The sequence below is a fragment of the Pinus tabuliformis genome, chromosome 5_1 (genome assembly GCF_031772625.1).
Source record: "Pinus tabuliformis cultivar Carrire ecotype Pingquan chromosome 5_1, CPIR1, whole genome shotgun sequence".
Taxonomy (NCBI): Eukaryota; Viridiplantae; Streptophyta; class Pinopsida; order Pinales; family Pinaceae; genus Pinus; species Pinus tabuliformis.
Genome location: NC_142305.1, coordinates 963,263,793 through 963,281,304, shown reverse-complemented (window position 1 = coordinate 963,281,304; position 17,512 = coordinate 963,263,793). Strand labels below are relative to the sequence as shown.

The 17,512-nt window shown below is 37.1% G+C and overlaps 1 pseudogene; it reads right to left on the bottom strand.

The window, feature by feature from the left end:
- The window catches only part of LOC149167962 (uncharacterized), a 29,093-nt pseudogene extending 14,237 nt beyond the window's left edge, over positions 1-14,856 (bottom strand).
- Positions 14,857-17,512: the final 2,656 nt, after the last annotated feature.

Sequence of the window (17,512 nt, the reverse complement as noted above, 5' to 3'; positions counted from 1 at the left end):
TTGACTTGTATATATACATTATGTGACACTTCAAATTGATCATGCAATCATCACATCCTATGTCTTCTCGAGAAACCAAAGGTGGGAAAAAATAGAGGCTAAATTGATTGCAAGTTGACAGAATTTGAGTTTGACTAAGTTTGACAGTTGATTAGATTTTACTACAGTACGAATCTGACCGCAGACCTTTAACTGTGGGCTAAGTTGACCATAGGACCGAGATTGACTAAAGGCCAAAATTTAATTGTTGACCAGCCTTGACTTCAGTATTTTCGGTAGATTTGACCAACATTGACTTGTTGGAAATTGACCAGGTTTGACTGGTATTTGGACCGTGATTTCTGTACAAATTTCTAGAAATTTAGATTTGTAAACATTATTGAAGAATAATTTCCCCTAGAAGAAAATTTGTTGGGTTTTCTCCCAAGTTTGGGTTTCCTGGGAGAAATTGTTGTCTCTATTTTGCATGGTTGTCTCTTTATGATCTTATTGTTTTCACTACATTTACTGTTTAAATTTCTTTGAATAATTGCTTAATGATATAAGTGGTATAAGATAAATTGTTAAATATCATTAGGTAGTAATTAGAAAATTGGTTTCTATTGTGCATCTTGTAGAAAATTCAACATGGTAACAAAGATCTATTAAAAGAGTAACCATTGAATCAACCTAAGAGACAAGTGTTCAGCAACTTGATTGATTTTTGGATCTCTTATAAAAATGGCATCAAGTATCAGAGTTAAATACTAGTTAAATGGTTTCATCAACATCATATTTTGAAGACTAGGATACCCCTTATCTTGGAAGAGAATGAGCTTCAAATTCATGTGGAGAAATTCATTCAATAGCCAGAGGGAGCTGAGGAGAAAGACAAGTATAAGAAGAATGAAGCCGAGGCCAAGAGAATCTTGGTAGATTCTATAAAGGACCACTTGATTCCTTATATTGTTTCATTGAATACTGCCAAGGAAATATATGATGATATGGTAGGATTGTTTGAAAGCAGCAACACTAATAGGAAGATAACCTTGAGAAATTGTCTTCGTAATAACATGATGACTATATCATATTTTGTAGTCTTTTATCTTATGAGAGTTATTGGAGACACCATTGATGATACAAAGTTTGTTACAATGACTATAAATGGATTTGTTTCCTCATGGGATCCATTTATTTAGGGAATATATGCACGAGAAAAAATACCCATGTTTGATAAGCTATGGATTGATTGTGTCCAAGAGGAGGCTAGATTGTTGCCTAGGCCCAATAGCTTACTGAATCCATGGGACGAAGAAAATGATCCCTTGCTTCTCATACAAGGATACAAAAAGGAAGAAAGAAAATTGGAAAATTTTATAAGAAGAATACAGGCAGAATACCTACTCTTGTTCAAGACCAGAAGAAGAAGGATATGTCAAATGTCAAGTGCTTCATTTGTCATAATTTTGAACATTATGCTTCCCAGTGTCCTGAGAAGAAAAGGAATGAAAAGTAGCATGCATCAACAACAAATGTTAATGATGATGATGATGAGCATCCACCTCAGAAGAAGTCAAAGGAATTATTCCTTTAGGATCTACTTCTACTAAGGTTTGTGGATAGTTGTGCCTCTAGGCACATGATAGTTTTTTGAGTTTTGTGAAAAAGGGATTTTACAATCCTCAATAGTTTCATCCTTAATCAAGATATAAGCACTTCATTTTTTTCTTGATTATTACTCTTATTTTTAATTTTTTTGGTGAACCTCTTGTCCTTTTATTTTTGTGTGGTTATAATTTTTCTTCCATGGCCTCCTGAATGGATTTTTTGCATAAAGGAAGAATTGTGGAGACTTCTAATACATTGATTCATGCAGCAGATGGAAACATTGAGAAGTACCAAGCGAGGTTTGTGACAATAGGGTTCTCCCAAAAAACAAGAGTGGACTATGAGAATATTTTTTCTCTAGTCACCAAATGGTCAGATTTTTGGGCTTCGAGCATAGACTCAGTAAGAGTGATTGATATTCTAGAGGGAGGATCGCACAATTTTTTAGGACATATAGGATCATGCCAGATGATTGGAAGATCTTCTAGTTTCGAGGGGGAAGAGAGTGAGGAAAAATGGAAGGAGCAACCTTCCAAGGGGATGTCATGAATTTCTTTAATGCTCAGAGATAATAGGTCTCTAGGATCCATATGCCTTCTATGAAGGGACCATGTTAGATATAAGAGTATGCTTCAGTGGTAGAGGGAGTAGCAGTTGCAGAAGGACTTTCTTACATGACAAAGGGAGCAACCTAGATGGATATGCTTTGGTGTTAAATGGAGTTGGACTCAGAGTTTGAGATGAAGGATATTGGCTTGATGGATTATTTCTTGGGATTTGAGGTGTGGTAGAGATATGATGAGATCTTCCTCAGAGAAAGGAAGTAGATTTCTCATATTTGAGAAGATTCAATATGATGGAATGCAAGTCCATGGCTACACATATGGTGACCAATCTGAAGAAGTTGTGATTCCACTTCATATTCAAATTTGGTTGATCCCATAATGTAGAGGAAGTTGATTGGATCCTTGATGTATCTGGTTAACACTAGGTCATATATTTCATTTACAATGAACACCCTAAGATAGTATATGGTTAATTCAAGGCAGATACATTGGGTTGCAACAAATCATGTGTTGAGGTACTTGCAGGGTACATGTGCATATGGGTTGAGATATGTATCAAGTGTTGAGGTGAAGTTGCAGGTATAAATAGATTTGGATTTGGCAGGGAGTGTAGAGGACAGAAAGAGCACACCAAGGTTCTACCTCACCTTGGGATTAGCTATGATATCATGGTTTAGTAATAAGCATACGTTTTTCACACTCAATACAGAAAAGGTAGAGTATATTTTAGCCAGTACCGCAAGTTGGGAAGAAATGTGGCCATAAAAGCTACTCATAGGGCTATTTGGTCAGGAGCTTGAGCCAACCTTGATATTTTGTGACAAACAAAACTATGCTAAGATTTTAATGAATCTAGTTCTTCATGAAAGGTCAAAGCATATTGAGATCAAATATCACTTTAGCCAATTCATGATGCAAAGAGGAGCAGTGAAGCTCTAGTACATATCCATAGATGAGAAGATTGCAGACATTCTCACCATGCCTCTGTCTAGAGTGAAGTTTGTGTACTTTAGAGACAAGCTTGGCATGATGCAAAATGTCTCCCTCATTGAGAGGGAGTGTCGATGTCTTTGAAACATTGGGAAGACCATCTCCTGAGATGCTAGAAGGACTTGGATGGGTCATTTCACCAGTGGAGATGGATACATTCACCTAAGATTCCAGAAGGTCTTGGTTGGGTCATATGGATTGGACTAAGGTGAATGGCCCAAGGCAATTACAGATTAGACAGATCTTCCACTAAAAGTCCAGAAGGACGTGGCTAAGTCATGTTGATTTGACCATAGGAGATAGATGAAATTCACCTAAGAGGCCATAAAGGACATCGGTTGGGCCATTTGGCCAAGGGTGAATGGTCCAAGGGCATATACTCTCTTGAGAAGCCATAAATGACTTTAGTTGGTTCATGCTAATTTGACAAGAGGATTTCGATACATATACTTAAGGGCATAAAGGAATTTGTCCAAGCCACGCTAATTTGGCTATGGGAAAATTGTCGAGGATAGTCAAGTTTCCTACTTCAAGATGGAGTAATTTATAGACTTGCATCAATAAAGTAAGTTGATGAAAGTTTCTTATGAAGGATATGATTTTAGAAAAAGGGAAATTTTTTGTAGCCCAAGAGAATACCTCCCTCACTAAGAGGGAGTGTTGTTTTTTATGTAGAATTGGGAGGTATTCCCACATGTAGAAAAGGTCACCTAAGTCGGCCTATTATATTTGTGAAAATTAAAATTAAAATTTTATTTTTTTGGGCATCATGTAGGCTAAAAAATGACAAGTCGGCCTCACCATGAAAGGGTGTGTTTCTTGGTCAAAAATTCACCCATTCGAATTGTATATATACATGATGTGACACTTCACCTTGATCACTCAATCATCCCATCCTCTCTCTCCTAGAGCAATCGCACATCGGAATAGATAGAGGTCAAATTGACTGAAAGTTGATTGAATTTGTGTTTGACTGAATTTGACCATTGACTAGAGTTGATCGTAGTAAGGATATGACTATATGCCTTTGACCATAGTATGAGTTGACTACTGGTCATTGACCACAGAAATGATTTTGATTGCAGGCCAAAATTTTGACTATTGACCAGTGTTGACTTATGTAATTTTGGCTAGTTTGACCAATGTTGACTCGTTAGAAATTGACCAGGTTTGACTAGTATTTGGATTTTGGCACATATTTCTATGCAATTTGGATCTTAAACCTTGTTGAAGGATATGTTCTCCTAGAAGAAAATTTCGGTTTTATCCCAAGTTTGGGTTTCCCCAGGAAAAAATGTTATCTCTGATGTGCATGGCTACAACTTTATGATATTATTGTTTTTGTTGCATTTATTGTTGAAAATTTCTATGTATAATTTCTCAATGATATCATTGGTATAAGATAAATTGTTAAATATCTTTAGGTAGTAATTATCAAATCATAAAATTGGTTTCTATTATGCATCTTGTAGAAAATTCAACAGGTTCCATCTTCTCATTATAATTATAGTTATACCCCTATGCCTTAACAAGGTTGATTCTATAAATAAATAACTCTCAATTATACAACCATTCTTTCCAAGATTAAGCTTAATGTGACACTCTCTTCCACCACTTAGGCTAAACTAGCTCTGTGGAAGGTGTTACTTACTTTTAACCTAACCTGTATAGTCTTATCATGGAAAAGGGGTCACAAAATCCTCTATACTCAACTTTATCAAAGATAAAATATGATACCACTGTCATGTACATCTCATCGAGATATTTCTAGGTATATGAATTTTACCTCAAATTGACTTATGGATCAAAAGTTAAGGCCAATTGAAACTTGGCCCTTTTAAAGCCCGCCAAGTCAACATGGTTGTACACATGGTGTGGCCAACATGACTACCTGTTACACATAATTTTGTCACTGTCCCTGTACTCCCCATCCATGATCTTGGAGGACCTCTACATTGAACCTGACATGCTTTCCCATCATGAAGAAACTCCCAGTATGTCCCTCTTCATGAGCAGGATTATTCCTCTTTACATCATTTCCCAAGAATCTTCCTTTTATCCCAGTTTATAAGACCGACACTACTGACCAGTTTCCTCCTTGCACCGATTTGCAGAGATTAAAACTAGCCCTAGTGCCATACAGAGTGAATGAGCCCTTTTTCAGTCATGCCAATCCTCTTTTGGCAAGTTTTTTAAATATGGAGTCGAAGCTTCCAGCTCTAGAAGCTTCGTAACGGAAGTCTGGTAGATGGTTGGGCTAGATGGAGCCAAGGAAGTTAGTTTGGGCTCCTTTACTCTATTAGGATGGAACAAACTCAAGAGATAATACCTTCTCCCATGATGAGAAGAACCATCTCCCATCCATCCAATCTATATAAACCTCTCTTTTCCCAAGCTAAACTATTTTTTTTAGTGAGTTTGAATGATCAGCAAGTCATCTATAGCTTGTAGCTTTATAGTGTATGTTTAAGGGAGAATAACGTGTTTTGGTTTGGTTTGAGAATAGAGGGAAGAATCCTTAAAACTTCCATTGTTGGGGCTATCCATGAAGTGCTAGCAGAAGTATGGGAACCCAGATACGTTGGAGGAGACCAACAACATCAAGGAATCAGTTGTAATCTCTTTCTGATTTATATGAATACAACTATTGATTGATTTCCTACATGAAGTGTTATTTTACATATTCATGACTTAATGTTCCTTGACCTATTAAGTAGGATGAATACAATACTGTATGCTATCACATTTGTTGTTGTTGTTTGCTTGCTTGTTTTAGGTATTCAAAGGAAGGAAATGAAAGATAGTTGGAGTAAGGAACCAGGATCATCACCAAGCGGAATAGCATTCTAAGAGGTAGGCCCTCTTATTTGATTCTAGCTTAAGGAGATTTTCCATAGATTGTATGTTTGTGGCTAGACCCTCTCTCTCGGGCTAGAGGAATTGTTTGTGTCGGCACTGAGAATTTACCTACACCACATTGCCCCATCAGCATGAGAACCCCACATGGAGACCACATCCTCCTAGGCCCTACCACCTCATCACACCTATTTAAACTATAGGAAACCTTGCCTCAGCCTATTTCCCTCGATCCTCCATGCATTTGCACTTTACAAATGGCCCAAAGTGAGACAAACTCCTCCACATCAAATGATGAGAGGAATTTTTGTCGTCCCCTCATTAATCTCACCTTGTCATTACCACTGCCACCATGCCTTACACATTAAAAATGATCCTGAGATGAGGCAGACTCTTTCCACATCAATCGACATGGAGGGCTTCCCATCTCGCCCCCCATCAACTTCAGCCTTATCTTGCCACTTCATTTACTACAACAACCCAAAGGTCCAAGAACCTAAGAAATAAAATATTTATGCCATTTGTTGGTGAGACCTCCAATCTCCCGGACCTATTATTCTCGACATTCCTTAAGTCACACATACTTTGAATTCTTTCGAGTCTTGTGTACATGTATGCATATTATGTTAATGGGAACACCCCAACACTAACACACACACCCACACACACACACACACACAAACACAAACACACACACATGGTATTAATGGGATGCCCTCAACACTTAGTTGAATACAGGCTTCAATATTGTTAATAAAGTACTTAGCCCAACTCTCAAGCACTATATAGCCACCCTTGACACAAAATGAGCCATAGCCACGTCCATGATTCTCCATCGTTATATCTATCTATATATATATAATATATAATATAATATATATATATATATATATACATACATACATACATATACATATATATATATGTGTGTGTGTATATATATATATGTATATATAATATATTATATATATATATAATATATAGCCACCCTTGACACAAAATATATATGTATATATATATATATATATATATATATATATATATAGATGTATATATATATATATATATGTATGTATGTATGTATACATATATATATGTATATATATATGTACACACACATATATATATATATAATATATATATGTATACATATACACACATACACATATATATATATATATATATATATATACAGACAAATAGGTATGTAAGGGCATGAATTCTTCGCATTTGGCTCAATGGCACAAGGTCGTTCACAAAACAAGCCATGCATCACAAAATTAGCAAGTGAAAATAGAGACTTTGCATATCTTTCACACCAATGCAATAAATAGGCATCAATCTCATTCATAAACATAGAGACATGCGTTCCTCATAAAAATACATAGGAATAATCATTCCTCATCATTAGCACAGTTATGTCACAATAGCAATAGACATTTACATTGCATTGAGATACAAAGTGAAGCATGTAAGAAAATTTTCTTATGATGTAGTTGGCTGGTGACTGAGAGTGGGACTTCAAATCTCCATCCAACCATAGATTGATGCACTGCTAATATTTCTTACAGCCAACCACCCTCGAGCCAGATTCAGAGTCTAAGGAGGTAAGTTTCTTAAGAGTTCTTATCCAGTAACTCACTTGAAAGGAAAAAATCTTATATCTCAGATGTTTATGATAGCTCACATCCATAACACCACAATGGCTCTTAATCAACAATAAAACAATACATGGGTTCAAGCAGGGTGCAAAGAGTCTCAATTCAGTATTGGTGAGAGATATGAATAAATAAAAAGGAGGTTTCTGAGTTTTTTTAATTTTGTAGGAATAAGAGTGCACTTGCTAGTAAATTCTCAGTGGTTCTCACACTTTTGTACTCATCCCCCCGCCCCTCCAAAGGCTACATTAGGTATTATCATCCCACTAATTATGGGGTGCCTCAACCTCTTAGTAAGTTCTCAACCAGCATAGTATCTACTGGTTTTATCAACCCCGAGAATGCATCCATGGTTGGGGTGATTCTCATCCAGCAAACCCATGAGTTTCTCACCCTGGCTATCACCATAGTATCCCTACTCCACTTAACTCTCTTTTGGCATTAACACCTAGGATGAACACAGACCTCACAAGCACACAAGAACATTACAGACTTTTGCGAAGCACATGGAATCCCCAAGCGTTATTGCAAGCCCACACACACACAAGAATACTCATAGTCAAGATACACCAGTCTCTCTGTATTTTCTCAGTGCATTCCCCTTCTCTTCGATGTCACGTTGTTATCTCTTTCCCACCTTGACTCCTCTTTCATGTTGACTATGCCAACACGACCCATGAGGCATTTTGAAACTTGTCATTTTGTTTAGTAGCTCGTTTCCTCCATTAATTACCTACAGCAGGGCCATCTCCTCTAATAAGGATTTAAGTGATTACTTAAATGCAAATTTGGCTTACAAGTGTTGAAAGTTTAACTAGGTTTGGTCTTCATAATGACATGTAATTATGATTTTATGTAATGAGATGTAAAGAAGAAAAAATAAAATTATTGTATTTCTCATGAGTTTCATGAGCAAGAGTTTTTTTTTTTTTTTTAGTCAAGACTCCCATTGAGAGTCTTTAGGAATTATTTTTCATCTAGTCATAAAATTATAGAGTCATTGTCATGTAATGAAGTCATGTTACACATTGTAAAAGGTCAAACTTGTCATTGTAAAGTATCTTCCAAGACCTTGTCACGTATCCTCTTGAAGTCGGGCTACAACGATGGAAGAACTTACTAGAAGAAGTCGGCCTAACTACTTGTGATCATGTTGGCCTAAAGGACATGTAATGAAGTGTATATATAGCCACACTTGGCCTCACTTAGAGGCAAGCAACTTGACAAGCATTCATTCAAGAAGAAGTGCGAACAAGAGGTCAAGTAGAAGTGCGAAGAAGAGGCTCCAAGCAGAAGTGCGAAGAAGGGATAACAAAGGAAGGATTCTTCTGGGCATAACAAAGGAGAGTTTCTTCTGGGTCAACGAAGGAGATATTATTCAGGGTTAGCGAAGGATATTTTCTTCTAGGTTAAGTGAAGGATAATTTTCTTGTGGAGATAGCGAAGGAAGGGTTATTCTAGGGTACCTGTTCTGGGTGACCAAGATGGAGACTAGAGACTGAGATTCTCTAGGGGAAGCTGAGAAGAAGCAATGTGAAGGATAGAGACCAAGTTTCTCTAGAGGAAGCTGAGGAGAGAAGTTTGAGATCAAAAATAAAGTCAACGAAGGGAAGAGGCAGAGAATCAAGGTTAGTGACAAGGTTCTTGGGAGGATACTAGAGTCAAGGGTCTTTGTCATGGTCTTGGTACTCATCAATTGAAGATCTAGAAAAAGAATTTTGATCGGGTTTTCCTCTCAAGAGGTGAGAGGTTTTATCCTTGGCTGACAAGCCTACATACTGTGTCACTTGTCTTTTATTGTGGATATTGGTAATTGTCTTGATGAAAATAATACAATAATAACATAACGAAGAAAAGACTATAAAATATGAAATAAATGTATATCACAAGCAATTATCAAGCAGAGAAATATTTTAACTAGTCATGCCCTAGATTTCTCAACATGGTTTCAGAGCTAAGGTGTTGAAGTCAAGAAGGGGCATTCAATCAAGTAGACACATGAGAATCGAGCTTCAAAGAAGGATCAAGGAAAGTCAAAGAACACCAAGCAAGAAATTAAGATTTTCATTGTACCAAAACCCTAGATCAAAGAAATATACTCTAACAAGGGTCTTGAAATTATCTTCAAGAATGAAGCAAGAAGAAAGACTGAAACCCAAGAAACACTTCTAAGATCATCAATAATACATCATGAAAGGATTAGAAGCTCTTCAAAACTAGGAAAATCTAGATCGAAAGGAAATCTTCTCTTTATTGAAGCAAGGATCTCATTTGGAATAAGGTCATCCTAAATAATGCAGTCTTCCATCGTCGAAGTTGTTAGTGTCATTCTTGTTAGCCTGTCACCTGGATCAAATGTGCTTTTACTATGCTTGTCGAGACTATCAAAATCAAAAAAAAATTATGTCACTAGGTTTACACAACAAAATGTGGTCACTGTTTGGTCAGTCTAGAGATGACGTCAATCTTTTGGAAATTCACTCATGCTGGTCACCTATCACACTTTTATGGAGGTGTCATAATAAAAACATGTCAGTCATCATCATCATTCCATTTAGTCTCAGGTCATTCATTAGGTCACTATGGTTTCCAAGGTCCATCATTTTCATGAATAAATCCAGCAGTGAATAGAGCATGAAAATTAGCTTTTGGGTATTGATTTATGAATTTTCACACTTTCATCATGTTCTCATGTTCAAAAAGTTCCAGAAGAAGGAGTTCTAGCACTCAAGAAAGTAAAAGGAAGCTCAGGTTTTCAAAAAAGTAAAAAAGAGAGTAAAAAAATCGGTTTCCTAGGAAAAGTTGGCAAAAATCTTGAGGTGTTGTGCTCAAGAATAAAGCATTGCGCTCAGAGAAGAGGCGTTGCGCTTTGAAGAACTACGTTGCACATAGGCGCTGTGCTTAGGAACAAAGAGTTGCGCTCAGGACAGAGTGCCCAAAATTCACCCAAACCTCTCCCAAATTTCATTTTTTGGCTTGCAAGCTTAGTTTTATTGACTTCTAAGCCAAAGGACAAGTAAGTACGCCATCATTATCCCTCATTTTCTTTTCAAAATCATCTCATGTCAATGATTTTTTTAATTAGGGTTTGTAGTGAAATTTTGCATGGGGAATGATAGCGTGATAATGGCCATTTTTATTTTCAGTTTCTAAAACATGTAAAATGTTGTCCTACACCTACATACATGTTCAATAAACCATTTTAACCATTCAATCTACCTCAAAGCAAAGTTTTACCCCTCAAAAAGTAAAACCTTAGCTCATTCCTAGAGGTTTTTGGGCATTTTTCATTACAAACCCTGTTTTTCCTCCTTGCAAGCATATCACTCTTCCACTGTTTCTTCACTCATTTTCATCAGCTTCCAAATTTCATATCCACCTTTTGAAAAACTCCTCTATCATTTTTTCAAAATCCACCTTCACATCACTTCATTTCCATGCATACCTCACACTTTATTTTTAATTGCTTGCTGCTAGGGTTATTTGTCATCATGGAGGCAGAATCTTCACTAGAGAGGATAAAACATCATGAGGGAAGATCCTTAGATATGAGCCATCAAATTGTAATGAAATCAACTCCTATCCTTTCATCAAACAGTGCTTCGAGGATGTACATTGCTTGGAATTTTGCAAAAGAGTGAGTGAGGTGGGGTTCCATGAATAATTAACAGATTGGGTGGCAACTCAGTTGAAGAGAGAAAGTGTTGTCATTGTCGGTGTTGAGTTCATTTTTGCAGTGGCCTTCATCTCACTTGCAACAAGGTTACTAGACAATGGTGAATATTGGTTCAAAGGAATGAGCCTAGATATTGAATACTACAAGACTTTCTTAAAAACACCATACATGGAAAACATACTCACATTATGCCTTTTAGATACTTATTGGAAAAATATGCCCCTTTGATGAAGAATTTCATGAGGTTCTTTACATGTGAAGGAAGATTCTCCAAGTTCCATGCTTATCATATTCACCTCTTGATGCATTTTACCTCTTAAAAGCCACTCAACATGTGTAACTACCTATCCAGGAGAATTTCCAAAATGTCAGAAAAGATACAAGTGAAGAACAACGAGTACTCCCCAAGCTTGTTTCATCACAGTCTAATCAAAACTATTGTCCTTCACCAGCTTGCAGAGAAAGGTATGGCTTGGGAAGCCTTTTTGGAAATAGCCCTAAAATGGCATGAAGCCAATGTAGTAGCTCAGTCTTCTAGTGTGCCAAAACATTAAATGGAGGTGGGGTCCTCTAGCAAATCAGTGGAGAAAACCCAAGTACCTAAGCCTGAGGTGACTAAAGTGTACAAGAGAGGACAGAGGCTTGTGTTCTCTTCTCATGGAGAGAAAGGGGCCAAGCCTTCTTCATCGACAAAGCAGGGACCAACAACGAAAGACAAAGACACAATTGGGCATGACTTTGAGCTAGTTGATTCAGAGGTAGAGGATCAGACTTCAAACATGCAACAGAAAATCAAAGATAAGGACTATCAAATCAAGGATTTTACAATCAATATGTAAAGAGAAAAATATGTCATCTCATTCCTTGAACATTAGTCAGCTCAAAGCAAAGGAATTGATCATGGAAAAAGAACAAGCCAAGTTATTGCAGCAGGTTGGCAAGGGAAAAGAGATCATGGAATCAAGTGAGCCTGAAGGATAAAACGGGAAAGGAAATAGGAAGAGGCCAAGAACAAAGGGCCTAAAGAAGGCATTGCAAGAAGAGGAAAAGCACACTCTGTTGAATGAAGACCTAGACCTAGAGGATAGGATTGCTCTTGAGGTCAATAAAGACAAGGAATATTGGCTCAACAGGGTGAATGAACACTTGGAGAATATCCTTGAGAAGGAAAACAAAGATAATGAGTTGCTCAAACATATGGCGCACCACTACAAGGATCAAAACATGATCTCCAATGTCAAGGTAAAGCAGCTTGAAAACAAGCTCAAGGAAGCCAAAAAAGACCAAAAGGATGAGGGAAAATTGGAGATGCTTGCTGAAGAATCTATGAAGGTTTAACAAACATATTTTTACACCTCCCATCCAATCTTGAGCAAATTCTGAGTAATTTAAGTTTTTTGAGAATTTTTGGGTTAAGTTCATAAAATCAGCTGCTCCAGAAGCGCAGCGCCTTAGCGTTGCACTTTTTCCTCAGGCCTCCATTAAGGAAAGGTGTACATTTTTGGAAAGATATTTCCATCCTCTAAAAACCCATTTTCTCACATTTCACAGAGGTGGCTCAGTTTTTGAAAAAAGTGGCAAAAAACTAGCATTCTGGACCCTTTTTTGACAGGCGCTGCGCACAAGGAGTGACCTTGGGTGAATGGATATTTAAAGGCCTTCCCATGGTCCAAACTAAAACATTCAAACTATTTTGGAAACTAGACTTGAAGGGATAGTTGACCATTCTCTCATTTTTTCATTTTGACCCCTGGAAGGCACCTGAAAAGAAACTCAAAGTCGGCGTTGCACTTCTGCACTTTTCTGTGTTTTAATGTGTAAATTTCACTATGTAAAATTTCTAGTTTCTAGTTTGACTCAGTCAAAGTCAAGATTGTCTATGTAATGGCACTAGTTTTTAAGCTAGGTGATGTAGGCATGAATAAATTTACATCATAGGCTGTTTTTGATGTTTATTAGGCCTCATAAAAAAAGCAAACTCCTAAACAAACTCTCCATGAAGTGTTTGAGTTTCACCTTCTCACTCTCACCTATTGGTTGAGAGAATCTTGGAGTCAGTTCCTCCACCAAGGAATTCGACTCCTGAAGGTGGGAAAGTGGTCTAGGAGAGTCTATATGTATGATTTCTCTTGAGGAGAAGAGGGTTGAACTTTTTGTGAAGGAAGCTTGCATGTAATCATCTTTTCAGCTAATACAGAGACAGGTTGCAGCTATTTTCAAGGAACTCTAGCCCAGTGAGTTCATGGTGCTTGTACTTCATTCTATTTGTTTTCTAATGGTTTAAACATATTTATCTACATGATATATCTTCTTTCTATGGATGCCTTACAATGAAATATATAGAATTCTTGTTTTTCAAGCTCTGTTATCTGGTTTTCATAGTTATGTTTATGTCTTCCTAAGCTAATGAAATCATGTTTACTTATGCTCATTAGTTTCTTCTACACTTTCTCCTCTATACTACATTGACAATATTCAAAATACACCATGGCTTATGATATCTAGCTCCTTCTCATATTTTCTCCTACACTCCTACAACTTAAACCTATTTGTGGCTCCAAACCCTATGTTCAACAAACGCTAAAACTCAAATTTTTACAAACAAACAAACAAATGCACATATCTAGCCTAAAATTCATTTGCTTTAAAGTCATATCACTGACAAGAGACTTAGAGAGATCCCTCTCATGCTCAATAGGGCTAGCTACTGAGCTGAAGTGGTTTGAGGTTAGCCTTCTCGATTTCCTTTTCAACCTAGGAGATTGTCAGGACTAACATTTTTGGCACCATTGCTGGGGAAAAATTGTTAAATCATTCCTAGGAAATATCTAAGAGCTTTCAAAGAACTGGTTATGTAGTTCACAACTTCCAGTCTTCAAAGATAGGATGAATTCATAAATTTCATCAGTTTAGGGTGTATACATTCTGGCTTCCAAAAGGCATACCAGGTAAAACCCTGACCCAAATCCACCCTTCATTGTTGAAGATCTAGAAAGACTGCTCAGAAAACTTAGATTACCCATCACTAAAAGTGAAGTTTGAAAAATTAAAAGAACAACCTCCCTAAAAATCTATTTTCTTTTGAGCAGATTCCTTTTGATGAGCATATAGAATTATCTCTTTCTAGGTTGAAGTCTGAGTCCTATATTTTTGAAGTGACATTAGAGCCTTTAAAGGTTGAAACCCACTCTATTTCTTCATAATCTTTGTCTGCTGAAACTGATCATGAACAATGGTTGAATTTTGACAAGCTTCAAAGCCTTGCTGACCAACTCCAGATCACTACTGAAAAATCTTTTGTCCAATATCAAATTGAATACCTAGACACTGCTTCATCTTCTGTTTCATCTCTAAGCACATTTTCTACATCTCCCAACACTTCAATTTCATCATCTTTCATACCACCTCCATTTGTTCCATCTTGTCCTTTACAACCAATTATAGTAGCTCTGCCACCCCTATGAGTATCATCATCCTTACTTACATAGTCCATTGTAGCACCTCCACTATCTCCAGTAGTCATGGCAAGATTTTCACCTTTCTTACTGCCTACTCAACTTGTTGCTTTGCCTTAGAATTATGGTCAAAGACTCTCTTCGTTTGATGGAAGTACAAAAATTACAGCTCAGCAACATGATGACAAGTTAATAGATTTCATTGATTTAGAAGAAATTGATGAAGATAATGCCAGGACGAGGATTATAGCTCAAAGTTTTCATGAGATGTTAAGAAATGGTTTCGAAGTATGGTTGCTAATTATGTTAACAGTTCTCAAGTATTGACTGAATTATTTTTAGCTCGTTGGAAAGAGAAGAAAAATCCATTACAGATATTGGTTGAGTATAATTCAATGAAAAGCAACCCAAATGAAACATTTCAAGAATTTACAGCAAGATTCAACACAATGTTCAATTCCATACCTAATGATATGAAGCCTCCTCCTGGTCTGGCTCTTCTTCATTATCTTGATGCTTCCGATCCGGACATGGCATACTAGCTGAGAGAGAGAGATCCTACTACTCTTTAAGAGATGTAGTGGAATGTGGTTAGTGTCGAAGCCAATTTTCTCATCAAGAAGTCAAAATCAATGCCAGAGAGGACTAAGAAGAAAGTTGTCTTTAAAGAAGAACCTGCATCATCTTCTAATGTAAATCTTGATAATCTGATAAAAACTATGGAGAGGATGATGGATAGAATATCCATAACTGATCAACAAGTAGAACCTTTAGTGAGGAATCTGAACTTTCATGGACAACAACAACAGTAGTTCATAAATTGATAGAAAGAGTAGAGGAACCAAGATCCTCAAGGTCAAGTAAGAGCTCCATTTCAGAAAAATTATACTAAAGGCTAGAAGAAGATGAATAAGAGATTGTAGAAGCAAATCACTTCTTTCAAGAAAATGAACTGCCTACATTCCTAACAGAAGAAGATCAATTTTCTGAAGATTCTCTCATACCAAATGATTAGCAATTTGTGCTTGCAAGTGACAATATGTGGGTTGTTCAAACTGAAGAGTACCAAAGAGGATATCAAAATGCCCTTAGCCATCTTTAAAAGTACTACAATTTGAGGAATATAAATGTACCTATTTGTTATAGATATATTTGGGCATTGCAACCCCAATCACATATGTCCATAAACCAAGGGCTTCTAAACCCCTAAAAGTGTTGTTTCATACCCTAATGGAACAAGGTCAGTTGATTACATCATTTCCCAAAAGTTCTCCCTGAAAAACTGCTCAGAACTAGTCAAAATTGTACCATACAGACTGCTCCATGCTAAGGGTGAGATGCATCTCACCTATTACACATGGGGGGTGTGATGCATACTGAAAAACCCTTCTATAGGGTGTGATGAGCGAGAGCAGACAAATGGCATAAGCAATTTGCTAGGTGGAAACTCAAAGAATCTTCTAGAAACTGCTCATATGACACTTGCCTCTCTGAATTCGCCCAAGGATGAGTAAGAGATCATGAAATCTCTAAGTGGAACCAAGAACTATCAGTGAAATGACACTATTCAAAATCCCAGAAGCTGACTCACTCTCCTGCAAACATCTATATATGGATCCCTCATCTTAGAGATCCAAAGGCTGGAATTTTGTAATCTGTAAGGAAGTGCTGTTGGTTTCTCTTTGAGACATTGTATTGTTGGGTGATCTTGCTTTGTATGAGGTGAAGAGGGCTTTCATGCTGGGAGGATGACGCTGGATCAGAAAGCTTGGTTGTATTCCTCTCTTCTACTACTTCTATCAATAAAGCTATTTGAGTTTTCCTCTATATGCTTGCATATCTCTGAATATTGTATTTGTATATGCATTTCTATGGTTAATGTACATCTGATCCTACATTGTTTATGGTTATAGATCTCTATGCTTTGATGGTATTTTACTTCTTTGACTCTACAGGTGTTCTTTGAAGCGAGACAAGTGAGAAAGGAGTGGCGAAAGCTCTATCAAGGGAGAGAGGAAACGAGCAAGGAGACTAGCGAAAAACTGAGGTTGGTACTCTCTGCTTCTCTCTCATCTATCTCTCATAAAGGAAGACACAAGTAACTTTAGTTTGTGTGTTTCTAAGATAGCTACCTGTCTTAGTGGGACTAGCAGCTCTAAATGGACACTAGTTTTCCCGATAACAAAATGGTGACTCCACTGGGGAGTGAATAGTTTGTTTGTTTTGTTACTGTTGTTTGCTTTATAAACCACAAATGGAGCTTGAAGTTAAGCCAGGTATCCTTTGAACTGCTTTTTCTATGCAACTTCAAAGTATATCAACGCTACTTCAATCAATCTCCGGGTTGGTTTATGAACTGAGCATCTAGCTTGTAAACATCCTAAGTGCCCTGGTGGTAGCTCAAATAACCTCATTAGATCAGTCCCTATACTTTGTGTTTACTGACTATCATTAGCTTAGCCTAAATCCCTGAACTTAGCTGCAAACTGTGGGTGAAAACCAAGCTCAGTCTCGTCCCTGGACCATCGCACTGTCTCTGATTGGAAATCTGGATGCATCGCACCTCCTGTGTGTTGCAGGTGAGATGCATCCCTATTTCCATGTGTTACAGGTCTGATGATTGAATAAGATTGTTTCTGCCTCCAGATTTTGGTTTTTTCTTCATTGTCTTCAGCTTTATTCAGTAGTTTTGTTGTCTATGATCAGTATATCACTGTCGAAACC